The sequence below is a fragment of the Scylla paramamosain genome, chromosome 27 (genome assembly GCF_035594125.1).
Source record: "Scylla paramamosain isolate STU-SP2022 chromosome 27, ASM3559412v1, whole genome shotgun sequence".
In the NCBI taxonomy this organism is placed as follows: domain Eukaryota; kingdom Metazoa; phylum Arthropoda; class Malacostraca; order Decapoda; family Portunidae; genus Scylla; species Scylla paramamosain.
In genome coordinates, this window is record NC_087177.1 from 2,459,574 (window position 1) to 2,483,342 (window position 23,769).

A 23,769-nucleotide genomic window follows, 5' to 3' on the forward strand; every position below is an offset into this window, starting at 1 on the left:
ACAACGTCAGCCGCTACACACACACACACACACACACACACACACACAATGCATCCGTCCCTTGTTATACCAGCAATATATACAAGTTTACATGCACGTGAAACACAGCAACACTGGCCCTGTATTGCCTCTAGCTCAAGGAACACTAACTGCTCTGGTGCTGCAAACTATTTAAATGCCTTGGAAACAGAGAAGCATATCCGTTGCGTGTGTGTGTGTGTGTGTGTATGGGTGTGTGTGTGTGTGTGTGTGTGTGTGTCTTTGCTATTCATGATTTTAGCAGCAACTATTCATGAGGGCTAAGACTACAGTTTAGAGGAAAAGCAAACAAATTGAGCCATAAGGAAAAGTAGAAGGGAAAATATAGACCAAAAAGGAAGGAGCGGGTTATTAAAGGCGATTACTTTGAATGAGGAGAGAATAAATGTGTGATGATGTAGGATGAGAGAGAGAGAGAGAGAGAGAGAGAGAGAGAGAGAGAGAGAGAGAGAGAGAGAGAGAGAGAGGGGTAAATAGCTTACTAAAGGGAAGACTGAGTTAGAGAGGAGTGAGAGGGAAGAGCAGGACAAAGAGAAATAACAGTAAAAGAAAACAACCAAGGAAAATAAAAAGTAAAAGGTCTCTCTCTCTCTCTCTCTCTCTCTCTCTCTCTCTCTCTCTCTCTCTCTCTCTCTCTCTCTCTGACTCGATTACAAATACTCACGAGCAACTTTTCATACATTTTCCTCATGCAAAGTGTTCACGCAGCCACAATGCCATCGCTCACTCGCTGCCTCCCGCAACTCTCCACAAATCTGAAGGAGTTTTGTAACTTGAGAAAAATACGAGAAAAATTTTAACAGCCTGCCGTGCCTATCTTGTTTCTTCTTCTTTTCTTCTTCTTCTCTCTTTGTCATCCTGTCGTCCGTGTTTATTTACTTGTGTTGCGTGTTTCGTGGTTTTTATTTTTTTTTTTTTTTGCTTAGATTTTTTTCTTTCTTTCTCGTATGTGAGGATTTTTATTAATTTTCTTATGATGCTTAGCGTAATAAGTGTGCTGTGTGTGTGTGTGTGTGTGTGTGTGTGTGTGTGTGTGTGTGTGTGTGTGTGTGTGTGTGTGTGTGTGTGTGTGTGTGTGTGTGTGTGTGTGTGTGTGTTGCAGGACACCGTTACATGAGATGCCTTTCAGGTTTCAACAATTGTATACGCTTTTATCTTTCTTTCACTAATTCTTTCTTTCCTTCCTTCTCTTCATGTTTCATTAATTATTTCTTTCTTTTCTTTCTATCATTCTTTGACTTGGATTTTTCGCTGTCCTTTGTTTCTTCCCTTTTTAATCATCTACTTCTTTTAATTTTCTTTGTATACTTACCTCCTCTTTCCTTTTGTTTTCGTAACCTTTCCCTCACTCGTATTTCATTTTGTCACTTATCATTTTTCTCCCGACTTCCATTCATTATGTCTTTTAACTCCCTTCCTTTGAACAAATCAGAGACAATAGAGAATCTTCCCATTGGACAAACAGATGCAGCGTGGTGTGCCCGGGAGGAGGCGCCAACGTGGAGGAATTCACATATGCAACAACCGCAACCACTCTACAGTACTCTTGAGTTAACCCGACGTCGAGGAGTTAAGAGCAAAGGAGCAGCATGGTTGGGGTGAGTGTTGCTCTAATTGCTACACTAAAATTGTTGATACCGTAAGAACAAGGTCATACTGCGCCGCTATTTATACCACAGAGACGAGATGCCTTTGAGTTTCTTTCTTTGCAGCACCCTAATCTAAAAAGAAATGTGTTTCCTAAAGTTAATCTCTACTCTGTTCCAAGTTGATCTGTATGAAATTTTACCACAACACAGTGTACTACGTAACGTATTTATCAGAGACTAGTTTTGGTGGCCGCTCTACTTAACGAAGCCTACAATAATTGAGTAGTAAAAGAGCTGAAGCAATACTAGTTGTAAAAGAAGAGATACCGTTTTATTTTATCCATTTTCATTGTGCCCAAGAATATTTATTTAATTAGTCTCGAGTCTCCGAAGAACATTAGAAAAGGAAATTATGTCTTTCTTTCTTTCTTTTTTTTTTTTTTCAAGGGTACAAATCGGTAGTAAAAAGGAAGGTTTGTCACTGCCATGGCAACAGTAGCGAAAAAAGAACTGTCTAGCACGCCCCTCCCTTCCACAAGACCTCTTCCACACGACTCCATTTCATTGCTTCTTTTCCTTCCCCACTCCTCCCTCTCCCACTGGCGTGTCCTGTAAAGTCGCGTTCCGTTCCAGCCTCGGCCAGTGACGCGGTAGTAAACAAGGGTGGCCTGCACACTCGTTCAAAACATGTCTCGTAAAAGTCTCAATTTAAGACCTGTTTCTCGTCCCGCCACCAGGAGTTAGCCGGTCAGCCTCGAACGGACCCTCCCACCACGATCCCAGCCCGCCTCTACGCCCCGATATATCTAAAGAAAAGATGTTTTGTGGTGTGTTTGGAGGGCGGGCCAGGCCAATGTTGCTGCATTGGCCTGGCTGGTGTGCGTGTGTGCGTGAGGATTATTGTTTTGTGGCTGCTTTCCTGTTTGTGCATGTGTATGTTTGTATGTATTTGTTATTCATGTATTTGTTTATTGATTTATGCATTTGTGTGTATGTTTATGTTACTCACGATCGTGAAATTACTTGCTGTAGTTGTGACAGTCAGATATTACAAGCAGATGAGGGGTTGGATAAGAACAGGACCTTACACACACACACACACACACACACACACACACAGACACCATCGTTTTGCTCACTAATTACTTGCTCATTACATTTAGCAACCTTCAGTCTTGGAGGAGACGAGAACCTCAATCTGGTAAATAACACTCAAGGACATTACTAGCGTGTGTGTGTGTGTGTGTGTGTGTGTGTGTGTGTGTGTGTGTGTGTGTGTCACTGATCACAAGAAAGCCACATTACCATTTCCTGGTATCAGTCCAGGTATTTATTTACGCGTGCGATATTCGTCCTTTTCATTATTGTTGTTTAGACATAATATCTGATCACGTCATCTGGATTCCTCCACAACAAGCCTTCCTGAAGCTACTAATCTGGCAGAGCCGCTCAATTAACCTCCCTTCACTGCACGGGGACGTATGAAGCAACTCATCAACAATATCTCCTAAAATTCTACGAAAACCTGAAGAGATATGGAACAGTTTTCTCGTCCGTCTATCGCCGAGCGGCAGCAGGAGGAGGCATATGTGAGAAAATAAAAATGAACGGATATCCTGTACAGCTGTCCGAGGAAACAAAATTAATACCTTCTGCAGCTGTCAGGGAAAAATGAAACAAGAGACGGAAAAATATTAAAGTAATCGTGGAGGTCCGGTTGTATCTGTCACGCGCCACCTTGAGTCACGGAGCCAATTAGAAGCCCAGGTAAAATTACTAGCCTAGCGAAGTGAAATTAACCGTCCCCTGTGTGTGTTAGTGATGTATGATAATGATGGCTGGTGACCGCGTGTGGTAGTGGTGGTGGTGGTGATAGTAATAGTGGTAGTGATAGTGGTAGTAATGAAACAGTGAAGTATGATGTCACGTGCCGCCCCACATACTTTCGAATCACCAATAGCATCAGATTCTCTTCTTCCCATAAGCCTGGATTTGTTATTGCCGTAAATGCTTCCATGCCTGTGTTGGAGGAGGCAAGCAGTGATGTCCGCCACAGAGATAGAGTCTGTCTTTCTCTTGCACTTTTGGCGTGGCGAGTAGTGAGATCTGCCAGAGGATGAGAGATGTCCTTACGCTGGTTCTTCTTTGCCATGACACCAGTTTAGAATTTTGTTATAAAGTTGGAAAGCTGTGAAGGAAAAAAATGTTATAATGTGCAAAATGAATGGTGAAGTTTTCCTTTAAAGTATAGGATTAAAATGAAAAATAAGAAAGGCATCGTTATATACAATAATTCCTTTTCAAATACCCCTTATTGTTATGAAGGCTCCCCAGTGTAAATCGATATATTAACTTCTATTCGTCAAATATTCCCTATTAATATACTGGGCACCTGCTCCCTCACACACACATACCTTTACTGGCTTTTCTTTATTTCATTTCCACTCGTTTATTTGCTCCCCGCGCTGGTTAAGTCAGGCCAATTATTACATTTTCTTCTCGCATGGCAGAGAACATAAATTTCCTTATCAGAAGTAAAAAAAAAAAAAGTCGCTGGTAATCACTATTCCAATTGTTTTCATCGCGTATCCTTTGGTCTCACTTGTCTGCCGGTGGTAAAAGTGGTGTACGTTCTGTTCATTTATATATTTCTCCAAACATGTTTTTTTTTTTTCCGTGTGAAATCCCTTTGCCTGGAGAAGTAATTAATGATGCAACGCGATACACCATGAGGCCCTTTTTTGCACCATTGTGTAGTCTTCACTGTGAGAGAGAGAGAGAGAGAGAGAGAGAGAGAGAGAGAGAGAGAGAGAGAGAGAGAGAGAACATATGAAAAAGAAAATAAGAGAAGGTACGAGGCCTACACATGGCAGTCCCTCTATGAAACACACCTACCTTCTTGTATTTCCACTTATCATCCCAATCCATAAATTTCTCTAATCTTCTATATAATATTTAGAGCTTAAACAAAGATATCCACAGAGACTCGCTTGTTCCCTGCGTTCTCGTACCTGGGATGAGTCTGCCCTCCATACAATACCCCCATTCCGTCACTTTATCACGTAAGGGAGAGAACATGTATAGGTGAGTGGGGCAAGGGATGTCACTGTGTGTAGGTGATGTTGCTCACTAGATGCAGGTCAAGGTCATCAGGTGTAAGTGTTACAAAAATTAAATAGTCGTGTTTGCATAGATTCGACAAAACATCATACTACGAAACTGTCGAGTCACACAATCTTGAAAGTCATTTTCGGTGGACTTATTTTTACACTTCCTTTTTTTTTTGTCCATCCATTGAGAGGACGAGTCATCACGCAGCCAGTCAGTGAGTGAATGGAGCTCTGGGAAGAGTGAAGGTGAATAGCGGAGGGAGTGAAAGTGAATAGTTTTTTTCAGCGGTAGAGAGAGAGAGAGGGAGAGAGAGAGAGAAAGAGAGAGAGAGAGAGAGAGGCACCGTTAATCAAGACGCTCCACAAAAGATCCATCAGCAGCAGTTGTTCCATAATTGTTCCTACGCTTTCAGTTCGGCGCTTAATTGCCTCGCGTATCACACCTGTCAGCGGCGCCGCGAGTGCACGGACAGGTGTTTGATGTGTCGCACTGAACTGACTCAGCATCGTCATTCACTTTTTTTTTTTTTGTATAACCGGTGACCTCTTTCCGCGCCTCACTTGGACGTGTTTATTTTGCTACTGAATGCGAGAGGTGAGTTTCTTTTTCTCTATCTTTTTTTCAGTGTGGTGGTGATGTAATGTGCAGCTGCCGACTCCTGCGAGCTTGTTTATTCATTTATGTATTTTTAAGGACAATTTTACGCAAGTTTTTAGTGCTGAGAGAGAGAGAGAGAGAGAGAGAGAGAGAGAGAGAGAGAGAGAGAGAATCTTTAATTGAAAAAAAATGGCACGTCAGTCTTTGTGAACTTTCCTCGTGATTTAAATAGCTGAGGTGCACACAAGTATTATCATGACTCCTAACAACTCCATGAAACAGTAATAGCAAAAGATGAAGTAATGGTACACACACACACACACACACACACACGGCCACCGCTTTCCTGCTTTTACGTCCTTTACTCTCTAAATCCGTGAGCGTATTTCTCCGTCTTTTGGCCAATCTATTTTAGCGGCAGGCAGGAAGGAGTCGGCAAGCGGAAAAACCAGACGCTCGCTGCTGCTGCTCGACTAAAACAGCAATTCACAGGAGAGAGAGAGAGAGAGAGAGAGAGAGAGAGAGAGCCTGAGCACTTCCTACGTCCCCACTCCTTGCCTTCCGAACTAATCAGCAGCGAACACTACTGAAACATGCTCGAGTCAGGCTTCGAAACGCGTGAGGTCGTTTCGCTACTTACCGGCAGCAGCAGCGGTACCAGCAGCGAATGTACTATGTGCAGTTTAGTTTTCCGCAAATTTTGGAGAATGCGGTATGAGAAACATTTCCTTTAGTTTTGCGTCGTTAAAAAGAGCTCTCGCTGTTAGCACACGAACAACGTGGTACGCTTCAGTTCGAAGTTCCAATTAAAAACAAGAGTGACCGTGTGATAACGTAACCCATGACTGTAACATGTATTTCTGCTCGCGATACACCATTCGGTTTTCATATACTACTACATACTTATTTATGTTATACCTGTTATCTTGCACTGAACAACTCTGGCACAGCTGGCGTAATGTTAATGAATGTGGAAACTTTATATTTTCATGGTAACAATTCTCTTTATATTCGCTTCAGTGCTTTTAAATTCTCTCCTTTCTCTCGTAAACATAAGCGCAGGGTCTGAAGGTTTTATTGACTACGCAGCGTTTCGCGGTTCCTCTATGGCACTTAAAAGTTAAACTCGGTTACAATTAAGTGAAGTAATTTATCAGTTTGAGTGAAGTATTTTATCAGCTTGAAATACCACACCGTCATTTATGGGAGAAAACTATTGCATGCATTTAATTTATAACTCTAGGGGACCTACAAAGTCAAAGGACAAAAAACAAATAAAAATGATGCGGCGTTGTGGCGGAAGCTCCCTCTTCCCAACAGCACCGAGTGACTCTTTTCATCAGCTTTAATTGGAATAATATTTCGTTTTCAACCTTTCCACCTTCATATTAACACTATGCACAAGACCCCAGCTTACGGGCTCTCAAAGCTGACTGGGCGCTACACTACGATATATTGGACAAACGAGGGTTTCTCATTTAACTGCTGCCAGGATGAGGAGGGAAGAAAAGAGTGAGGGAGAGCGATTTGTGTTATCATTGGTGGCAGTGGTGGTGGTGGTTTGGAGGAACGTACGCAAACAAACCCTTCCCTTAAATCTCCGCTGTTTTTGTGGTGTGCGCTTCACGGACGCAGGAAACGACGCTGGGTTTGCTGAGGTGAATGGCGTGGCTGTGGTCCGGATGTTTAGCCCACTTGATGTTTCCTAATTCGATTGTTAGTAAGATTATCTGCATCTTCTTGTGTGCGTGTGAGAGTCATGGCAGTTTTGCAGCTGTCTTAAGTTACATTTGTGGTTCATAATTTGGTAGGTCAGTGTTTGAAAACATGAGCATAGGAACACATGGAAAATTTCTCAGGAGTATGTTGTCATAAGCTGCTTCACCAATAATAATAATAAAAATAAATCCATAGTGCAGTTGACAAAATATATGGAGAGCTTCCGATTGAAGGGGATGTTACATTCTATAGTTAAGAAATCACCATAAATCACCAATCTTCGTAGTTAGTAAGACTGTCGATAGAGGGCTGTTACTTTTCCTTATTGCGTGTAGGCAGCGGAAACACCTCGTCGATGTTTATTCCTTCAGCCATGAGTTTCCTGGACATTGACAGCACATCTGGAAGAGAAAAATCACCACGGAACCTGAGGCAGTAACGGACGACGACAAGTAAATAGTGGTAAAACAGAGAAATATGACAGTCATTAATACTTTAGGGAGTTAAACACTCATGCATTGGTAAAAGGTAAAATATTGTGCTTATCGTTCTTCTGTTCCTTCAGTCAAGTTGTTGAAGACGTGGTAGTAGTTGTGTGTGTGTGTGTGTGTGTGTGTGTGTGTCATGTGTTTGAACCAGGCTTCACTCTCACTGCGAGACCTCAGAGTTTACGTCATCCTGCTCTCCCATCCCAACCACCATCACCACCACCACCACCACCACCACCACTTTGCAGAATCAAATATCAGATTTTTTATGGGATGAATGTAAATCAGGACTTGTTAAATGACTGACGCGCGGCATTATTTCTTTTAATAAATACTGCAATATACCCTATTATCCTGCCGTCAGTCCGCTCCGCACGGCATTCATAAAGGTACCTTATATTTAAGCTTCATTTAGTTATTTCAGCGTAACGCCACACACGTGAAATATCGGCACTCTATTTTCCTGGCGCGGGGAGAATGTTATGCATATTGCGTTTAGCGTCATTACGAGTTATACTTCATAATGTATACGAGTGCTTTCTTTTTAATTTTCATCATAAACTAAACTTTACTACACACTGATGCGTTATTCACAAAATAACCAAAGTGTAGTGAAATACAACCTCACCTCAGCGACGCACCCTCCACCGCACGTTATTAGGTTTCAGGCACTCTTACATAATAATCTCTCCATATTTTGTGCATTAGAATTCTCTTTTAATTTATAACTCGATTTTTTATTTTATTTTTTATTTTTATTTATTTATTTTTTCTTTTTTTTTGTGTATGTGTGTGTGTGTGTGTGTGTGTGTGTGTGTGTGTTAAATACCTTATTAGTCATTCACAAAAACGGTCAGCTTCCACCACAGCGGCAGCGTAATGGACAGTAACTGTTACCTCACGCCGGCCACGCCTTGCCATGCACGCTCAGGACTGGCTAGTTATTCCAGGAGTAAGTGAATTTCAGAGGGTTTCTCCTTTATAATTTGCCGCGTGTTTGCTCATCTGGCTCCGTAAAACACAGTAAACTTAGGAATTAAATGAAGGACAGCAAAATAAAAAAAAAAATGTAACAGAAGGTAACAGACGCGGTACCCAATTATGCAGCCTCTAATTTCTCCCTCTCTTTTTTTTAATACTCAACATCACTTTACCTGGAGGCCTACTCAGACAAATTTCACTTACACGTATGCACTTGCTGTGTATCCAGTAAGAGATAACGTGAACCCAGTAGCTAAATATAAGATTCTAATAATACCACATGTTCTCCTCGTATACTCAGCAGCTCCCTTTACCCGGAGACTTTTAAGACCGTATTTTGAAACTTCTCCGCTGCACCTCCACTACTTTCAGAAGGTTCTAGTTGAAATGGCACAGGTTGCAAGGCTTTTTTCTTATGGTTGTAGTGACAGATTAACGATGTCTACACTATTAACAGGAGAAGCACTCTTGAGAACTCGGCTAATCATCTCTGTGGCCTTTGAAAATAGTCGTAATGAGAGAGCAAAGCTTTTCAGAATAAGACCCTCACGTAGACTATTTCCATTTACATGTATTAATTTCCTGTGTATCCGATTATAATTACGTTGAGAACTGCAGCCCATTGGTAGCAGCTTGTTATTAGCTAAGTGTTCATGTAGTACCTTATTCTCACTCGCAGCAGTACAATATGTAAGAAAAAAGCCCACACTGAGTTCCCGTCACCATGTCAACCAAAAATGACTACCTCACGGCATATAGATGGCAGGGCACCTCGATCGTGAGACTTGAGCTTATACAGGTGATCGAAAAAATAAATAAATAAAAAAAATAAAACAATACGAAGCAATTTCACCAGTGGACACGTGCTGTAAACAAAGGCAGCACGAAACAATACACTGCAGTTACTCGCAGTCACGTGTTTGGGAAGCACTGACATTGATGAAGGCCGTACATTGCGGTCGTATGTTCCTTCATTAAGTTGTAAAAAATATGGTCGGAGCACAATCTTCCCTGTGTGTGTATGTGTGTGTGTGTGTGTGTGTGTGTGTGTGTGTGTGTGTGTGTGTGTGTGTGTGTGTCTTGATTAAGCGAGTCAGGCAATAACACGAGAATAAATAACAAGAGAACGTTCATTTGCATGGATACAAAATACACACAGACACACACATACAAAACTAAATAAAAAAGATAAAAAAACATTTCGGCTTTTCTTTCTTCATTGTATAAACGTAGCGTTGATAATTTCTGTGTAACAAATTATGTTTTCTTTATATTTACTTTGTTTTAAAGCTAAAAACAGACAAAGTTATAGGTGTTGATGCCGCTGCCACGCATCGCGCTCAAAGAATATTGTGCATGTCGCTTTTAGCCTCTTTACGAGTTATAATTCGTAATAATATGTAGAGCGCTTTGTTTTTATTCATATAAATTAAACGATATCAGACAACGATACGTATAAAGAAACAGATCAGTACAGCCTCACCTCAGCGATGCAAACTCCGCTGCTTATTATTAGTTTTCAAACACTTGTACCTAATAATCTCTTTTTTATGCATTGAAATTCCCTTTTCGTTTGTTCTGACTGGAAAGCTTAATGTTTATACGAGAGGCTTTGTTAGTTTGCATAATAATACTCGCCAGCCACCGCAACGGCACCCTAATGTACAATTACCTCTCGAGGGCTACTGCTTTGCCATGCACGCCCAAGACTCGGTACAGTTATTCAAGAAGTAAATGAATTTCAAAGTGCTTCATGATTTCATTCTCCCTTTTCTAAGCTGCTCAATAATCGTATTAGCTCGTATGGCGTAGCTAAAGAAGGAACGGTAAACTGTGAGATAAAGTGAAAACCAGTAAATTAATGAAAACTTAGGTGCAACACTTTAATTGTGACCTCCAATTTTAAGAGAGAGAGAGAGAGAGAGAGAGAATCATGTTGTAATAGATGTGTAGAGATTAAATGCAGCAAATAGAGAATAAAAAAAAAGTGCCGAAGTTAATTTTACCTAGAAAATAATATGACTGTGAGAGAAGGGAGGTAGGAAAGAAACATTGCTGGGGAGGGAAGGAGACATGAAAAATTGAAAACCGGAAGAAAACACTGGCGGGGAGGAAGAGATCGGAAAAGAGGGAGGAGGACAGGTAGGAGGGACAAAGTGAGGAACTCATCAGATAACTTGAGTAATGATGATACTCGTAACAATGATAATAATAATAATAATAATAATAATAATAATAATAATAATAATGATAATAATAATAATAATAATAAAGCAGAAAGCGCTCCACAAATTCTCCAGGGAAAGCCATATTAATATGTATTTGCTTATTCAAAATTACTGTGGACTAAAAGCAATACAGCAGCCAGAGGTGCCACGTGCGTGCTAAATGGTCGCTCAGGATAAAAGAAGAGCCTGTATGACAACGGCTTTTCCCTTCCGAAGATTAAATTATGAAATAAAAGCATCCCGTCGCGATTATATTTGTCAGATAGAGCGAACAATACACTTATGCTTACAGGTGAACACGCAGGTGAATTCTTGCACCAGTAAAATATTCAGTATTCAGCCGGACTGCTGGATGCCGTGCTGGAGCTTCCGTGTTCGAATCAGAATACCTGGAATCTCTGCTTCCATCATAATTGTTTTCATTTCGTTGTCGCCACAAATGATATAGTGTTTGGACGCGCTGGGGAACTGAAGCAAACACGATGGCAACTGTGCTTTTGTCGCAGCAGGGTGGTGTTAGGAAGTGTTACAGTAGCAGTAAAGGCGTAAGGTTTCGGGGCTTTAGGTGTGGGTGCGGACGCTGCTCTGGAGAAGCTCTGCACACCACGATGAAATTCAAGTTTTAGGAATGTGATCAGATACAGAATTGATTTGCAAGAGTAGGTATTTGTGTTACTAGAGGCATTTCGCTGGCACTTTCTTCCTATACATCACCTTCCATTGAAGCGAGGACCGAATATGGAAATAATCGTAGAGGTAATGATCTCTGTAAGTGACTTTCCTTCATCTTGTGACAAGTGTTCGTCTCTGCTCACTTGGGAACCCTTGATGTGTGTGTGTGTGTGTGGCGGCCTGCTGATAGTGAGTGAAGGATTCGTTACAAGCAGTTGTTGAGGGTTCAGGGGTCACTGTTAACGTTGCATGAGGTCCTGTCTCGTATTGAATAATTTCCTCGTTAAAGAGAATAAGCCAGACGCTCTCCAGGATGCAATAATCACGATAAGGTCAGTCCGGTTGGAATTCAAACTGCTTTGTTCACACACTCAACACAATTCTTTCGAAGCTGAGAGGTGTGTGAATTAGTCTTTATAGATGCTACTGAATTGAGTGTGTGTGTGTGTGTGTGTGTGTGTGTGTGTTTACGTTAGAGGGTCACTGGCCAAGGGAAACAAAGAAAGAGGAAAAAAATCCCACTGAGGTGCCAGTTTTAAAAGGGATGCCAAGAGAATCATCGGAAATTGAAGGATAAGTGTCTTGAAAACTCGATGATTTATTTCCTGTCATATCGCTGCACTTGTTCTGGTTGTCACTGTGGCGTCCTGACTGAAGCAACGAAAATTCCGACTCGTGTATTTAATATCGCTACTATATTTTGTTTTGTCTCATGGTAATATCGCAGCACAATTGAACCCAACTAGTCAGCCAATAAAATGATTCAGTGATGCAGACTCGGTAATACTAGACAAGTGTTTCATTATTGGCTGCGAGTTGCTGTCATTGTTAGTGGCAATTGTGGCCCGCATTTCGAAACGCTTCGCTCCCTCACCACGACAATTTTCAAAGGCCACAGAGATGATTAACCGTGTTCTTAAGACTGTTTTTTCCAACTAATCACATATAATTCTTGTTAATCTATCACTACAACCGTAAAAACACCCTTAAAAAATATGCACTCCAACTACAACCTATTGAAAGTAACGGAGGAGGTCCTCAAACCACACAGAAATATTTATCAACCTATTAATTCAGGCGATATACAAATCAGCCTGGAGTGGAAGCGTTCGTATCCCCGCTATCCACTAGGCCAGCTTGATTGTATACCTCTGCTGCCTGCCTACTAAAGCACCGTGTATTAGCCCCGCCTGCCGCAATTCGGTGATGGAGTGTGGCGGGCCCTCGCTAATGCCGCCCACCCTCATTATTGGGGAGGCGAGACGGGTCGAAGGAGTGAGAGAGTGAGGTGTTCTATCGTGTTTTTGTTTGTAATGAGGCTGATAGTTGTAGTAGTAGTAGTAGTAGTAGTAGTAGTAGTAGTAGTAGTAGCAGTAGTAGTATTGTTATTGTTGTTGTAGCAATGATAACAATGATAATAATAAGAAGAAGAAGAAACTGAAAATTGTAACAGCAAGGTATTATACATATATTTCATAATGTCGCTTTGTCTGAGTGTGCAGCTTGGGCATGTCCGAGCACTGCAACATGTAGAGAGACGAGGAAAAGAGTCAGCATTAGTTATAATAGTATAGGAGGAGCTTTTGGTACGTCCATTGTGTAACATGAGGCTCTGAGGACACTACATGTACACAGGGACAGAGAGGGCAGGGGAAGGAGGAGGAGGAGGAGGAAAGAAGCGAGTGGAAGAAAGGAACGAGCAAGAGAAGGAAAGGGAAGAGGAACAGGGAAAAGGAAGGAAGCAGGAAGAGGAGGAGGAGGAGGACGAGAAAGGAAACAATGGAAGATAATGATAAAAAGGATGATAATGATGATGAGGAGGAGGGGGAGAAGGAGGAGGAGAAAAAAAAGAACAAAATGGAAATAAGTGGTGTTTGAAAATTAAAGTTAAAGAAAAATTTAGAACAGGTGAACATATCTAGGTAAGAGAGAGAGAGAGAGAGAGAGAGAGAGAGAGAGAGAGAGAGAGAGAGTTGCGAAGTTATAATACACAAGATTCAAGGATTGTGGACTGAAAAGATGAGTTCTGGTTAGTAGCTGAATAGAGTAACAACAGCCGTACACACACACACACACACACACACACACACACACACACACACACACATACACGCAAGATAGACGTGACCCCAAAAAAAGAAAGAAAGAAAGATCGTGCCTGCTTTCAAAAACAAAAGCGAAAACTGAAAAAAAATAAGCATAAAAAAAAGATTAAAACATGATTATGGTTTGATGGCTCGGCAAATCGTATTATATAATTTCAGCGTGACTTAAAGGCGATCAAAGCAACTGTTCCCCTGAACCACCTTGAGGATGAGACACAGGCTGTAATAGTTTACGGCGTTGTGCATTAGTGTGATGAGAGAGAGAGAGAGAGAGAGAGAGAGAGAGAGAGAGAGAGAGAGAGAGAGAGAGAGAGAGAGAGAGAGAGAGACAGAGACAGAGAGATTATCCTCAGTAACACAAACACATAAATGAATAGATAAACAGATAAATAGATAGATAGGTAGATTTATACAGATAGACAGGCAGACGAACAATCAGAGAGAGCGATAGATATATAGTTAGATAGATAAATAGATAGACAGATATGTAGATAGATCAGTAATGCATTTTCCACAATACTCGGCACAAAAATACTCGTAACAAATTATCAGAAATAGCATACGGGGAAAAGAACGGACTGATTCTTAACAACATTCTCTCCAGGAACCAATATAACAACAATGGCCACAATACGCTCAAGACGTGAACAGAAATAACATACAGAGAAAACAGGAGACGGAGGTAGAGACAAACAGGCAGATACACACACAAAACACACAAAAATAGGACAGAAGACAGACAATAAGTACAGCAGAGATTTACCATTAAATTGAGATATTCATGGTCGTAATAACAGGAAGATCGTAATGTCCCGGCACGTGTCATCAGTCTTCAGAGTGGGAGGTTATTAGCGTCTTAAGTTTATAAACGAGCTTAAGCCTTTTTAGCTGAGAAGGTGGATTAGAATTAATTTTCCGTGGGGGGGAGGTGGATATCATATAAGATTAGGTTAAGACTTAAATTGGAGGAGGGAAAGGGGAAGGGAGCACAATTAAGGGAATGGAAGGAAAGGGAAAATGAGGAGGGATAGGAAGAGAGAACCGAAGGAGCACAGGTAAGGGTTAAGACTGAGGAGGAAAGTTTAAGTGTAAGATTCAAGCATATAGTGAGTGGTTGTACTGTGACGCGATGGGGGTACACAGGAGGATAGGTATGGAGTGAGACAGGTGGATATGGAAACGAGGCGCAGGTGTGGAATGAGGCTGTGGAAGTTAGACAGGTGTGGCTATAGAAATTAGAGGTGTAGAATAGGTTTGGAGGGAGACTATGGAAGTATAAAGGTGTAGAACAAGTTTGAGTGAAGCTGTGAAAACAAAGAGGGAGTCTGTAAATACAAAAGACGTAAGACAGGCTGTGGTTTGTTGTTCTTCCCAAGACACAGCCACTCTCTCTTGCAGATCACCACTGACTGTTTCCCTGGCACTCCTCAACAGAATGAGGCAGAAGGAAGAGATGAGCTGAGTCGGTTGTACGTTCCCCATAACTATTGATGGGGGCCAAACTCAGCTTAAAGGTGTGAGTGAGTTTGCATAGTAGGTGCGGAGAGCAGCACTTTTCCCTGGAGAATCGCTGAGGTAGAAGAGGAAGTGGAATGAACGGGGAGGAGGTAACGATACTGAAGAAGAAGAGGAGAAAGAGAGGTCGATGAGGAGGAGAAGGAGGGAGGTCGTGAAAGAAGACAAAACTGTGAAACTTAAACCGAAAGAGCCCCGGGCAGCACACCACCTCCCAACACGGGCTGAGGATATTCCAGCACGTGAATGGGAAGCTTAACACTGAAGTTCCTGCGTTACATCAACTTTTACGAGAGCGTTGAGGGAGCGACAGATGGACACTCGTTGTGTTTGCCACCTTCGCCATCCCGCCCCGAGATGATGAGGTCGCTGTGACACATGACCTGTAAAGCAACCTCGTCACATGCCCTCAATCATTGTACTTCCCTGTCGTTCAGCACATGTTGGCTTGTATTCTTGAGGGCTTTGTACTCTCATCACGGTTATTTTTAAAGATTTCACGAGTTTTTTTCTACCTGATAGTGTAGATTGTATTAAATTGTCGTAAGGATTATGAAAATACCCTCAGAAACTTCAATGACTAAGCGTTGAAATGCTTGAGGATACGGTCTACTGTCCTCTGCCTGTGTTTATAATATCATTCCCCGTTTTAACATCTTCTGTGCTCATGGTATACGCAAAATACTTTAAAAGAAAACCAAAGAATTCGTATGTAAGGAGAAATACTGTGCAGAAGCAAACAACAAGCGAATTTGAAACCTATTAAAAATCTTCGTGTTCTCATGTTGAGCGCCACGTTGCATCTGTTTCATCGTTTATTATGGTCGTTCCTGGAATTGGCGCACGTGTCCCTATTTTTTCGATTTTTCCTTTCCTCTCGGTAGTCATATTGCTAACAAAATGAAAAAAAAAAAAAAACGTGATGAACTCGTATTCAGTAACCGATAATAATGATTCTCAAGGTGATTTCTCCTGCTATTTCTTCTCAGGTAACCATTGTGCATTAAGCTCCCTGGTCTGCGGGCTTCTAGGGTTTATAATAGAAATACTTTTATATACTCCGAGCCCGGTAAAACTGCCGTCCGATTCCCAGAGGTTTATATATCACTCAGCGCAGGCTTTCAACCGCAGCTTTCATCGCGACTTTGTGTATAAAAGAAAAAAAAAACTCCCCCCGGGCTGCAGTAATTAAAAGAAACTGTACGTAGTGAAGGGGAAAAAATGAGAACCGGGAGAGTGTAAAAAGAATGCGAAGCGGAAATTTGAACCTGAAAATGAATTACGGATTAAAAAAATGGTGAAGCTGGAAATGGAGAGCATTAAAAAAAGTGAGAGAAAAAAAGACAGTAACAGTGCGTAGGATGCCAGCCGCCCCTACTGCAGCATCTCTCAGCATCCCTCTCCCTCTCTCACTCCCTCCTTAGCCTCTCCTCTCAGCCTCTCCTAGCCATCCCCTGCCCAGCGAAGGGATACTAAGACAACTTTCAAGATTATTCGAATTTTTTTTTTTTTTTTTTTTTGTTTTTCCGATGAGTTTTTTCTACGCATTTTTAATTTCCATTGACGTGTTCCCTTCCTCGACATCCAATCCAGAGGCAGCATTTTTCTTGCGTCAACTCAGCTCAGGTTGTATCGTGTTGCAACAGTCTACGTAGTCCCTTACCTACTTCCCGTGTTAACTTCGTAGCCAGCAAGTTTAATTACTTTTAAGGACCCGTATTTTGATCCCTATTATCTTCTCTCTCGCTCGTCTCCCCATCCCTTCTGATCAGCTCTTCCATATTTATTAAACACGTATCTACCTGCCTACCTTCCTTCACACCCTGATGACCTGATCTTCCCGTCTTTTCCCATCCCATCCTGCCAGTCCTTCCCATCACTCTACTAGACACTCACGCCCCTCCCATACCATCCTGCAAGTATCTACCCATCATTTTAAAGCCACCTTCGCTAACACTACCTGTCACTCACCCCATCACCCAGTCACATCCTGCCTTGCCATTCCATCAGTTCCATTTCACCTTGCCAGCCATCCTGTCACTACCATTCCACCTTGCCTGTCATCTCTTCCACAACCTTCCAGACCTTCCTATCACTCCTTATAGACTTTATATATAAGTAGATTATTCCAGTACCTCACGTTCCCTATCTTATTAATTTCGTACTCCGGTTATCCTATGTTCTCTCCCCCACACATCTTACTTCACCAGACCCCTTCTAGTCTACTTCATTTCACTTGCTTCTCCAGACTTCATTAATTAAGCATCAGGTGTAAACGTGAGCCCAGTACCTCCTTACACCTCTCCGAGCCATTGTAGTGTAGGGGTCTCGTCCTCCTCCTCTTCCTCCTCCTCCTCCTCCTCCTCCCCCTCCTCCTCCTCGTATGTGTGTGTGTTTGTGTGTGTGTGTGTGTTGATGATGAAACATTGCAGAGGTATTTTCCTTTTCTCTCTCTCTCTCTCTCTCTCTCTCTCTCTCTCTCTCTCTCTCTCTCTCTCTCTCTCTCTCTCTCTCTCTCTCTCTCTCTCTCTCTCTCTCTCTCTCTCTCTCTCTCTCTCTCTCTCTCTCTCTCTCTCTCTCTCTCTCTCTCTAATACAAACACACCCATACACACACACACACACACACACACCATCAATTGCTGTAAATCATTGCAGTGAATTTTTAAACGGGAGGGAGAGAGAGAGAGAGAGAGAGAGAGAGAGAGAGAGAGAGAGAGAGAGAGAGAGAGAGAGAGAGAGAGAGAGAGAGAGAGACCAATACCGCTACAAACGAGGACTCGCTGGGTGCAGGTGAAGGAAATAACCAATACGTTGATCAGCCACTTGATGCTGCTTACCTGAAGAAACACCTGGAAAACACCGCCGACCTTCGCCTTCCTCTCACTCCCTAAATAAATGACGATGTACATGTTTGTGAGACGCACTGAGGCCTTACCCGGCTCTGGAAAGGCATGGGAAGGTGGAAGTGGAGGAGGAAGAGAGTGAAAAAAAAAAAAGGAAAAGAGAAAGAGTAAAACGATCCGAAGGTCACTGAGGAACCTTTGTAGAACCGCCGCCATATCGCTGAAGGAGCGTCTTTTCTCCCTTCAATTCTCCTTGATCGGATCTTTTTCCTTCCTCGAAATGTGAGGGAGGGAAAAAAGGAATGAATCTGGATTTCTCATCTTTTCTTTTTCTTTCGGTGTATTAAATGCGTGACCGAGGCGAGGAAGGTTAAGAAGGCTGGAATACTCGCACGTGCCACACACACACACACACACACACACAGCTCAGTTTTTTGTTTAATTTACAGCCGGTCTTTCCTTCACCAGCAGGCTCTTAATTCCCTTTGCTGTCTCCCTTTCTCCTCCTCCTCCTCCTCCTCCTCCTCCTTCTTCACGCACAGCACAGTTTGCGAGTCATCCCGTGACTCAGAAAAAGCAACATATCAATTGCAAGGGAAGGTGTCTGGTGCCCCTTTACCCTCGATCTGGCCTCGTTGTTTGTCTCCTGCATCACAGGCGGGGAAACACTGAGCGATGGCAGAGAGGGAGAGAGAGAGAAAGAGGAGAGAGAGAGAGAGAGAGAGAGAGAGAGAGAATCACAAACGAGCAAAGACCAAAAATAAACAGATAGACATACAGAAATTAATGTATATACAGAAAGGCAGGGATAGACAAAGAGACTCAAACAAACAGAAATGGAACAACAAATGTAGAGATAGACAGGCAGATGCAGATGCAAGGAGAGAGAGAGAGAGAGAGAGAGAGAGAGAGAGAGAGAGAGAGAGGAGAGAGAGAGAGAGAAGAGAGAGAGAGAGAGAGAGAGAGAGAGAGAGAGAGAGAGAGAGAGAGAGAGAGAGAGAGAGAGAGGGAGAGAAAAGTGAAGCAGAGACAGACGCAAACACGTTAACAAAAGAAGAAACAAAGCATGGAGAAGGACAAAGGAAAACAAACAATTAAACACACAAATACTCGTACTGTCCGCGTACACGCACACATTACGCACAAATCGACAGACAGATAGACTCGAGCGTATTACAGAGGCAGAGATCAAGTCACGTATTACCAAGTGAACTCCAAACGGTCACAATACTTATGAACTTTTCTTTTCCCCCCTCTCCGGAGTAAATACTTGAGGAAATCTTTTGCCAACACTTCCAGGAAAGCACCGAACCGCGTCTTGAAAGCTGCGCGCTGGAGTGAATATTTCAGAGCACCTTTTTTTTTCTCTCTCTCTCTCAGACTATTTCCAGAAAGTTTCGCGCGGGAAAAGAGAGTCTTTTTAAACCCATGCAATCTAAAGATTTCAGAAAAGTAAGTATGTAAGAATATTGAGAAAGCAAAACTATGTATAGAATGCATAGAGAAAAGGCATATTGTTGACTTTAAAATACATATGTGTAGTCCATTAGCAGTAAATAAGCTGGTTTTAGATTTCTTTTTTTCATCATTGTACCTCGTAATTTTTTTTTCTCTCTCTCTCTCTTCTTTCTTTCTCTCTAGTCGACGTGTCCGCCCACCAAGCAACGCCGGAAAGGGAGAAGGTTCATCCTATTTATATGCACTTCAGATCAAGGGACTCGCCCGGCATATTTCTCTCCGTTTGGTCCGCGCATTGTACGTACAGTCGCTTGCCTGCCTCCGTCCAAAGTCAATCCAATTTTTCCCCCGCCAAACTTCGACTCATTCCAGGCATTCCGGGGCCGGGCCGACTTTTCCGTTTCAAGTTCCTATTTCTCTTGCAATGGCACATCGTTGAATAATTCTACCCAAGCATGCACCAGCTGAACATTCTCTCTCTCTCTCTCTCTCTCTCTCTCTCTCTCTCTCTCTCTCTCTCTCTCTCTCTCTCTCTCTCTCTCTCTCTCTCTCTCTCTCTCTCTCTCTCACAACAAAGTAGCTCCCAGAGTGATTCAAAAGAAGATTCAATAGAATTCAAGGCTGCTGCTCCAGGCACTGCAGAATTTATCTATTTATTCCCTGACTTGCCGGCTTACAAACTTCCACTCGTATTGAGAATGTAAGTCTTTGCTTCTCACCTGCTCAACTGTGGCCGTTTTCCTAGGAAGTGATACAAGTGTGATGGAGTACTTGGTGCACGTGCTACTGTTCTGAAGTTTCCTAATGACTCTCCATCAACATTTTTGAACTAGCTCCTTTCTTTTTTTTTTTTAACTTAACCTAATCCTTATATTATGTTTTGTCCTTTCCTGCTTAAAAAGGAAAAGATTATAATTTTCCCTGCTATCAACTGACAGGAGATATTTTAGAATATAATACAAGATTCCAGCAAATACAGATTCTCACATCCTTGCAGTGACTCGCAGTATTCAGTAAGCGGCTCAATTAGTCAGTCAATTTTTTCTTTACTGGACCAATTTATTACTCATTTAATTAAATACATTGCATGACAGAAGACTGTTCGATCAGCTAAGTCTTCCTTCACACATAATTCATTCTTAGTCATTCATTCAGTCAGTGAGTCATTCATTTATTAGTCCATTCAATCAGTCATTCAGTCATCACTCAATCAGTCAGTCAGTAGACCAGTCTCCTAAACATTCCACTCGCTCGCCCTCTTGCCTCTCTCTCCGTGCCCCTTCTATGAACAGATTACATGTCCATTTTTCACAGCGGGAATCATTAAAGCATCGTCAGAAGCACACGCGCTCTCAAATCGCCCTCGGGACATTTTCATTTTTCTTCACGTTCGTATTTCCTATTCCGCTCAGATTCCCGTCCTCTCCCTCCGCCTTTACCACGAGCGAGAGAGACAAAGCTAGAGGGAAGCGCAATGATAATACCCCGGAATGTGCGTTCTACTATGCTTTGAACTCGAAAACGCTATTTATTCATTCACCTTACCCTTTCCAGGTGTGAGGGAGGGTCTGCGCGTATGTACGTAAGTTTGTCTGCTTCCACGTGGGGTTGTGAATCTGAAAATGTTGGTTCCAGGTCACAGTTTCCTAGTTTCCCTTTGGGTGAGGACGTTCCCTAAGTCTTTTTTTTTTTTTTTCTTCTTTTTATTTAGTTTTTCTTGTATATTTTTCGTTTTCATCCCCTCACCAGCTCTCTATGTGACATGGAAAGCTTTGACCGCATATGAGATAAGCTCTTTTATTCTCTTTATCGCTTGCAGGGTCCGCGTATCGTTCTCCAATTTCGCTTTCAGTTTTTAATGCAGCTGTTGTCACTCTCTTGGACGTCAAGTATGATGATAATGTTGTTTTCCTGTTACATGTCAAGGCGGTGCATTGTGTTAAGCAGTTAGCTCGGTGAAAACATGGCCAGCTTCTCCATAAGGCTGTTTTGGTAATTAATTTTGGTATTTATGTGAAGCTACAATAAGTATCTCATAATTGCTAAAGTTTTCAAGATTTTTTTAGGTATTAGAGGAAAATTCTAAACTAATTCCCTCTTATAACAGACAGCATACGATGGGGGCTCAGATGTTTTATAAAAAGTATATGCATTTTCCATGAAATTGACACTGAGGCGCCTAACGGGATGGCAATCAGAGAAGCAGGTGACATAAGAGCAAGTTAGCGCATCGATTGTTAATGAAACTTCGAATATCCGACGATAATGCACAGCCATAATCGAAATCTAAGTATTATGCCTAACTTCAGCGACCACTTTAAACCTTTACATCTGCATATGGAGTATAATCACATTGACATCAGCGTGAAGTGGCAGATAGACAGACAGATAGACAGATAGATAACCATGCAGTGTGTGTGTGTGTGTGTGTGTGTGTGTGGTGTTGTGTTGTGTTGTGTTGTGTTGTGTTGTGTTGTGGTGTTTGTGTGTGTGTATATATGTGTGTGTGTGTCCTGCAGGCCCTCACTCTCGTCCCGCTGATGAGGATGAATCATTCTGTTTGGAAACTCACATTTGCAACAAACAAAACTGTGCCGACTCATTTATCGTTATTAACAGTACAAGCAGAGTGACTAATAGAGCATAGCGGAGAGAGGAGGGAGAGTGATGTGCGTGTCTGTCTGTCCGTCTGTCTGTCCGTCTGTCTGTCTGTTTGTTTCCCAATCACTGTGAACATTCATAAAGGCTTTTTCGTTATTCATCTATTTATCTAGGAAATGAATTAAAAATGCTGCAGATTTGCTAGTCCCGTCGTTTTAGTACGTTTCAGGTATAATCCTTTAAAGTAATTGAAAGCTTCTTTATGGGATTCAAACTTCCCTTCCTGTCTCTCCCCCCTCGCCCACCATAAAATGTAAAATAGCTACAAGGACAAAGTTATCTAGAAAAACAGCACCATGGAATCATCATTATTTTCCAGAACGATTGAGTTAATTGCTAGTCACACTGTTAAAGCCACTTACTCACGTGGGAAAAATGTTATGCATGTTTTCATCATTCAGATCTTGAAGCGACAGTTGAACATTCCATCTGTAGCAAGTAGGTAATGCTCTCACACTTTTAAATAACTGCAACATGAAGCTCGTGAATGTCTCGTCATCGCAGTAACAGACTCGCGTTCATCCGTAATGCCTTGCGGTCCACGTGATGCCGCCTCGCCGTGCAGACTCCGGACAATGCTCACGTGACTGCCGCCTCATTTATGTTAGCATGGCTGCAGACTTAGAAGGATGTTTTATTCTCCTTACATCAGAACTTTTTTTTCTTTTCCGGTATTGTTTGTTGTTGTTTTTGTTGTTGTTGTTGTTGTTGTTGTTGTTGTTGTTGTTGTTGTTGTTTTAATTATTGTTGCTTATCATCATCTTTTTATCCTTCTTCTTCTTCTACTTCTTCTGCTACTCCTTTTTCTTTTTCTTCTTTCCTTTAAGCATCGTGAAGTTCTTTGATTTGTACATAGGAACATAATAAGCTGACAGTATGAGAGTCCGTCATTGGTGAATTTGATGAATCTATTGTACTATGCGAATTAAACTGAACTGAAAGTTTTATACAATATAGTGAAAGAAAATTGCTGAACTCTACATCATTTAATTAAGGCTGGAACTCTACTTACGTAAGATAATAATGGTATTCACGGTAATTAACAAAGTACAATCATATTCTACGTAGCAATTAAAAAGAATATTTCCTTTAATTCTTATCAGACCTTTTCTCTCTCTCTCTCTCTCTCTCTCTCTCTCTCTCTCTCTCTCTCTCTCTCTCTCTCTCTCTCTCTCTCTCTCTCTCTACAGGGGAAGGACATCCGTTTTAACTTAATCGGATGAAGATAATGCAAAGTGCTGAACCTCATCCCCTCCCTCCATCCACACTTTCATCTCTTCCAGTGTAAAAAGAAAAAAAGATTCTCCGTTTTCCTGATTTTCTCACCGTGGGATTTTTTTGACTTGATCTTTTCTGCTTTCTCTCTCTCTCTCTCTCTCTCTCTCTCTCTCTCTCTCTCTCTCTCTCTCTCTCTCTCTCTCTCTCTCTCTCTGGTCATTCACGTCAGGCTTTCTTTCATTCTTCACTTAAAGGAGATTTTTGTTATTTCTGCTCTTCCCTTAAGAGAGTCATTTCTTTCACTTCATTCCTTCCTTTCTTTTCCTTTTCCGGCAATCGAGAAATTTAACTGAGAAACAGCGTGGTAGAATGGTGCAGTGTTTCTTGCAGCCTCATTGAACCTGAAATAATCCGTGGCATTACAGTGTCAGGCAGAGGACCACTACTCAGCGGTGAGGGCGCGTCACGCATGGCGCCGGGGTAATAGTGTATCAGCAACAAAACAAACCATTTTTAGAGAAAACACCAAGAATAAACGTCAAG